We start from the raw sequence: 6833 nt of genomic DNA on the forward strand, positions 1-6833 counted from the left end.
TATTTATCGGGAGCGTGTATGCTGGGATTTCATAAATTTCATGGAGAAAAAAGTAACGTAACTAGTAATGTACCTAATTACTAATTACTTTTGAAATAAAGTAATCAGAACAGTAACGTGATTACTTTTAAAAGGAGTAATCAATAATCAGTAATTTGATGACATTTTCAGAGTAACTTGCCCAACACTGGCCGTGACTGAGTGTGGAATCATGGGAGTTGTTGTCTTCATCCCCACAGCCGATGCAATCCGACGGGACTCGGGCAGATAATATAAGTACACAAGTCTAGTGTTATAAAATATATAACAGTTCTAGTGGTTTTTGGATATTTTAATAAAAAAAATCTTCCATATCGTGCCTTTAATTGAAATCATCTCTATTGTGGTTATGCTCAACATGAAGCAAAATGAATATTATGCTTCATATGTTTTTAAACTGTGCGACTTTAAGGTTTCAAGCGATCAGTATTTTTATTTTTTTTATCCTAGTCAATGAGGTCCATTGTTGTTTTTCAAAATATCTCCTTTTGCACTTAACAGAAAAAAATACAACACGAGTGTGAGTAAATAATAACAATTGTAATTTCTGGATGAACTACTACAAATACACAAGATATTAAACATAAAAATTCTAAATTGAATGCAACTTAATTTCGAAAACATTAAAGCTGAAAAACACAATGGTTTACTGACATCAGCTGAAATATAACGTGCACTGCTAAATTGTTGACAATAAGGCCAAGAACGTGTAAAAAGGGTCACGTCTGATTTCCTGTCGACGCTAAACCTCAGTGAAACAACTGGTCAATTCTGGCATTACGGCACACTAGGAGATTGCAAACTAAGCTTGGGCCACATGGGTAAAGCAACGTGGCAGAACATTAACTCATTAAGCAAACGCACGTCTCCTCGGCGGGTCTGCATGTTATTGCATATTACAGAAGTGCACAGTATTCGACGGAAAATCTATTCGTTCGGTGCCAGTCAGTAAGGCGGATATTTCTCGGGTTTCTTCTTCTCAGCTCCACACCTCTGCTGATGATGCAAGTCTTATCACAGTACCGATAGTACGCAGCCTTGCATTAGAGCCGTTTCCCGCTGCCTTTAAAGACCCCACCCTCAGAACAGAGCCCCAGGGTTATTTACAAGCAGTGCTACAGAAATCTAGGTTAGGCTGCAATTGAAGTGTGAACTATGGCACACTGCAGCAGACAGTGCCTCCAAAGACTGAAGCAGCTTACTGGAAAATAAACAAGAGATCTGCATGTGTATGCGTGCGCAAAAAAAAGACATGCTCGTGGTAGGAGCAGCCAGCCACCGACTCGGGCTGCGGCGTCATCTCAAATCCAATCACCCTGCAAGATTACGTGTCTGATTACGAAAGCACGGGAGTTATGAGAGGTCCGGTGCATGACTCCACACAAGCTGGGAATTTTCTCCTGGGCGCGCCTTTTCCGCGTGGCCTTGCCTCACGGTCAGCACCGGTGCGCCGTAATCCAAGTTTAAGTCTTTATTTGTGCTGAGAGATTTGTGCAAAGCCCAAATAGGCACCTCGCGGACTTGACCGTGCAATCATCTACAATAAACTTTTAGGCACCTGCATGCCGGGGCGGGGGGGCACCTCATACTTTGTCTATTTTTAAAACCCCGACAACAACGGAGTCACGTGTGCTGGAAATAAATCAATACTGTCACCCTCCGCTAACGTTTTCTCAGAGCTGGACTGCACCGTAAAAGGACGTTTTACAAGTTAGACCAGGAATAAATATCTCCGTGGACTGGTTAGCTCAAACAAATTAAGGCATAAATGAACATGCAATTACAGAGCCAAGAGAGTTCTGCTCAGGAGCAAGTGAATCAATAACACTTGACAAGTGCAACAGTACAACAGGCCAGAACATCTTCTGCAAGACGATCAGCCCAAAGGGTATTGCAATACCTGCGATCGCAATTACATTAAGGGCACCTGAGAAAAAATTGGACTAAATTAGTCTCCCACCACAGACTTTCAACAGAGATCCTGGTCTGAGCTAGTAACAATATGAAACTGAAACTCGCAGAAGACGTAAAAAGGGCAGGAAGGAAACTTATACCTGTCCTCTAATTTTCTCCCCCTTTACTCACTGGATTTTCCCTTGGGACGAAATGAGGGGGTTGCAGAAAATAGACTCAACTACATGCCAAGACAGAGATATGGCCTTATTCCAGAACAACTCACTTTAAACCTCGTTCATATGAGACATTCGGTGACTAAACCACCAACCGACTCAACACGGAGAAAGTGATGTGGGTGTTTTTTTTGGTTTTTAAATCTGGCTTTGACAGACTGAACATCACTAAAAACTGGACGTACAACAATGTTCAGCTTCGGGTCAGCAGAACATCTTCTGCAAGACGATCAGCCCAAAGGGTATTGCAATACCTGCGATCGCAATTACATTAAGGGCACCTGAGAAAAAATTGGACTAAATTAGTCTCCCACCACAGACTTTCAACAGAGATCCTGGTCTGAGCTAGTAACAATATGAAACTGAAACTCGCAGAAGACGTAAAAAGGGCAGGAAGGAAACTTATACCTGTCCTCTAATTTTCTCCCCCTTTACTCACTGGATTTTCCCTTGGGACGAAATGAGGGGGTTGCAGAAAATAGACTCAACTACATGCCAAGACAGAGATATGGCCTTATTCCAGAACAACTCACTTTAAACCTGGTTCATATGAGACATTCGGTGACTAAACCACCAACCGACTCAACACGGAGAAAGTGATGTGGGTGTTTTTTTTGGTTTTTAAATCTGGCTTTGACAGACTGAACATCACTAAAAACTGGACGTACAACAATGTTCAGCTTCGGGTCAGATGGGATAATTCTTTAGTTAGCAGATCTTCACCATTGGTTCTACTGTCTCCTCAATGCCTTGGGACGAAATGAGGGGGATGCAGAAAATAGAATCAACTACAAGCCAAGACAGAGATATGGCCTTATTCCAGAACAACTCACTTTAAACCTCGTTCATATGAGACATTCGGTGACTAAACCACCAACCGACTCAACACGGAGAAAGTGATGTGGGTGTTTTTTTTGGTTTTTAAATCTGGTTTTGACAGACTGAACATCACTAAAAACTGGACGTACAACAATGTTCAGCTTCGGGTCAGATGGGATAATTCTTTAGTTAGCAGATCTTCACCATTGGTTCTACTGTCTCCTCAATGCTAAAGTAACTTACATATTGTGTTGACTGCATAAATTGCGCAAATGTTACACATCATCCATTAGTTTGCAAATGCATAGCACTGCTACCAATGTTAACATTACGAACATGCAAGCAAAAACAAATCAAAACGACTTAGCATAAATATTATGGCATATTATTATTATTAACACATGCCAAACAAGCCAGTAAGTAACAACAAAAACTCCTCCTGGTTCATTAGTGCTACACACTGAGGTTACTTTGTTGTTATGTCTATATAAGGTTGAAGAGACAAAAAGAAATTCACAAACCTACCACCAACCGACTCAACACGGAGAAAGTGATGTGGGTGTTTTTTTTGGTTTTTAAATCTGGTTTTGACAGACTGAACATCACTAAAAACTGGACGTACAACAATGTTCAGCTTCGGGTCAGATGGGATAATTCTTTAGTTAGCAGATCTTCACCATTGGTTCTACTGTCTCCTCAATGCTAAAGTAACTTACATATTGTGTTGACTGCATAAATTGCGCAAATGTTACACATCATCCATTAGTTTGCAAATGCATAGCACTGCTACCAATGTTAACATTACGAACATGCAAGCAAAAACAAATCAAAACGACTTAGCATAAATATTATGGCATATTATTATTATTAAGAACATTCATAATTCATGTCATGTTTCTATGTTGGAAACTAATGATTGTTCGGTCGTTAGTAAAACTCATTTAAAAGACATTTAAATAGCAATACTTGTGTCCAAAACAATATTCGCTTTCTTTAGATTAAACACGGAAACACGGAGTGTTTGGTTACTACAGATTCAGAATTCTTCTAATTAAAACCCTTGTAAACAACATTATAAACTATGCATAAGGTTTTTTCTTCACAAACCGGTCCACAATTTAACCACTGCCTTGTTTTGGAGTCAATCTTGCGTTTAGTTCAAACCGACTGCACATGGAGAGCATTTTCCTCTTCGCTAAGGAGCATAAGACGAAAAAGTCAAATATTGAAGGATAGCGTGGAAACCAAATGTCTGGCAAGCTCATGGAGGTCTTCGTGTCCCTTGACAAGAAGGGAAAAAACCCCTCACACAGCTGAAAGGTTTAAAAACGTCTCCATGGAGAGGCAGACGTGATGCACATGCCAAACAAGCCAGTAAGTAACAACAAAAACTCCTCCTGGTTCATTAGTGCTACACACTGAGGTTACTTTGTTGTTATGTCTATATAAGGTTGAAGAGACAAAAAGAAATTCACAAACCTACAGTTTGATTTAAACCTCTTTTATCAACATCTCCATACTAACGCGTCAGACACAGCAATACTATATTATAAAGCCAAACCTGACGTGCAAACACCATAAATGAGACAGTGTATTAAAACAACACAATCTTCAAAAGCCCAAGTCGTTACGAAAGCGCCAGAAAAGGTTATAAACTCAAAAAAAAACAACACTGGAAACCAAATTCAACGCGGAAATTCAATTCGGCTGCAACATATTTACCATAACATGTACAATAACACATCTAAACCTGCTTCTGCTTGGACTGGCGTTATTGATTATCTGTTGGTGATCGATAACATCTAAAACGACCCAATAAAGTCGTTTAAAATAGCAATACGCGGACTAAATCTACCCAGATATTGACAACAACGGGAATGCTACACCAGAAACGATTTAACGTTATCTATATCGCTTTTTCATGTCAAAAGTCAGGTCATCGATTTCAAATGATAACCAACTTGACACATTAATTAACCAATCAATCGTCTGAGACCTTCATGTAGCTAAACCAACAAAAATAACAAGCGTTTGCTTTGTTTTTTTTTTAACCGACGGACTACACCAAAACTGAGCTCGCTATCCGGTTCGTTAAAAAAAGAGACGCGAACAAAAGCGGCGTTGATTCGAATCTAATCTGAATTCTGATTCATTCTGGTTCAAAAGATGAGCGTTACAGCTTTTCTAGTAGCCCAGTTCGCGACGCGGAACACTAAACGGCGTACGACGCTTATTCGACTCCAAATGAAGCATTGTGGTTTATCGCGTCGCGTCGGCGCTCCGGGGGTCTTACACCTGTTTGCTTTAGGAGCGTCAGCCTCTCTGCAGCACAAACACAGCCAAGCCTAAACACCTGTCTATCTATATATCTATCTATCTATCTATCTATCTATCTGCTGCTTGCTTCAACTTCACGAACTATGCTGCTTGAACAAAAAAAAAAGTACAAAATTCACTACAGATAGAAAGAGTGTTATGTATTTATTTATTTATATATTTTACATGTAGGCCTATAAACATTTTAGCTTCTCTGAAATGAATTGCCCGCTTCACATTTATTATACTTTTACTGTTACTATTTTTAGCCTCGATAATGTAAGAAAATTAACAACTAAATTGTTATCATTAGTAGTAGTAGTAGTATTGTTGTTGTTAGTTCTGGCTGCAGCTTTTTCTTTCCTATAGTTGTGAGACCTGATTTGTAACTCTAACAACTTTCACTGTCCAGAGAGTGTTATGTATTTATTTATTTATATATTTTACATGTAGGCCTATAAACATTTTAGCTTCTCTGAAATGAATTGCCCGCTTCACATTTATTATACTTTTACTGTTACTATTTTTAGCCTCGATAATGTAAGAAAATTAACAACTAAATTGTTATCATTAGTAGTAGTAGTAGTATTGTTGTTGTTAGTTCTGGCTGCAGCTTTTTCTTTCCTATAGTTGTGAGACCTGATTTGTAACTCTAACAACTTTCACTGTCCAGTTTCAAGACTCGACCAGCAGAGTCTGTCCACTCGATCCCAGAGCCCTCTAACATCGAGATGATCACGAATCCTTTCCCACACCGCAGCAAAACAAGCAGATGTTTACCTGTTCACACTGCTGGAGATGAACCGACTTGACTCCGAAAGTGATACAAATCCCTTTCTACGCTTCTCCAGTGGCGAAAAATACTGCTGTTACAAGCACAGGTCTTGTCGTGGGTCGGCGCTGGTTATTGCTGGAGGTCAGTGAGATGCTTTTATTCGCTTGTTTACACACTCGCTCCTCGTCCTTCAGGAGATTCGTACGAGGAACGAGCAGGAATCGCAAAACGAGGATAATTAATTATTCCTGGCAAATCCACAGGACGACTGCGCGGCGCTTGATTACAAGTCCTGTTTGGAGTCTTTATGACGAAGGAAATCAAATTAAAAAATAAAGATTAAATGAAAGTTCATGTCGACAGTCAGCAGCGGTCACATGTCGAGGGTTTCTCCAGCCTCGCGCCTCGGTGTTTGATCGCAGTGTGTGTGTGTGTGAGCTGCTCTGCACTTGCTGTCTAACTCACTGTCTGAGCTGTGAAGAAGATCTGCCTCTTCAGATGGAGGAGGAGCAGCATGTACCTTCACACTCCACCCCTCACACGACTCCACCTCAGCGCTACTGTCCACAGACCTGACAAAACGCACCACAGAGAGAGAGACAGACAGACAGACAGATGATAGATAGATAGATAGATAGACAGACAAACAGATAGATAGATAGACAGACAGATGATAGATGATAGATAGAAAGACAGATGATAAGTAGATAGATAGACAGACAGACAGACAGACAGATGATAGATAGATAGATAGA

At 40.1% G+C, this 6833-nt stretch overlaps 1 protein-coding gene across 1 annotated transcript in view; it reads right to left on the reverse strand.

The window, feature by feature from the left end:
* The window catches only part of LOC107691879 (dystroglycan-like), a 55493-nt gene extending 48940 nt beyond the window's left edge, over nt 1-6553 (reverse strand). The window contains exon 1 of the mRNA XM_016490707.1: nt 6084-6553. The gene's annotated coding sequence lies outside the window, so the exon portion shown is untranslated. The remainder of the gene's footprint in view (nt 1-6083) is intronic.
* Between the last annotated feature and the right edge of the window lie 280 nt (nt 6554-6833).

The sequence above is a fragment of the Sinocyclocheilus anshuiensis genome, unplaced genomic scaffold, assembly GCF_001515605.1.
Source record: "Sinocyclocheilus anshuiensis isolate Anshui unplaced genomic scaffold, SAMN03320099.WGS_v1.1 scaffold510, whole genome shotgun sequence".
Taxonomy (NCBI): Eukaryota; Metazoa; Chordata; class Actinopteri; order Cypriniformes; family Cyprinidae; genus Sinocyclocheilus; species Sinocyclocheilus anshuiensis.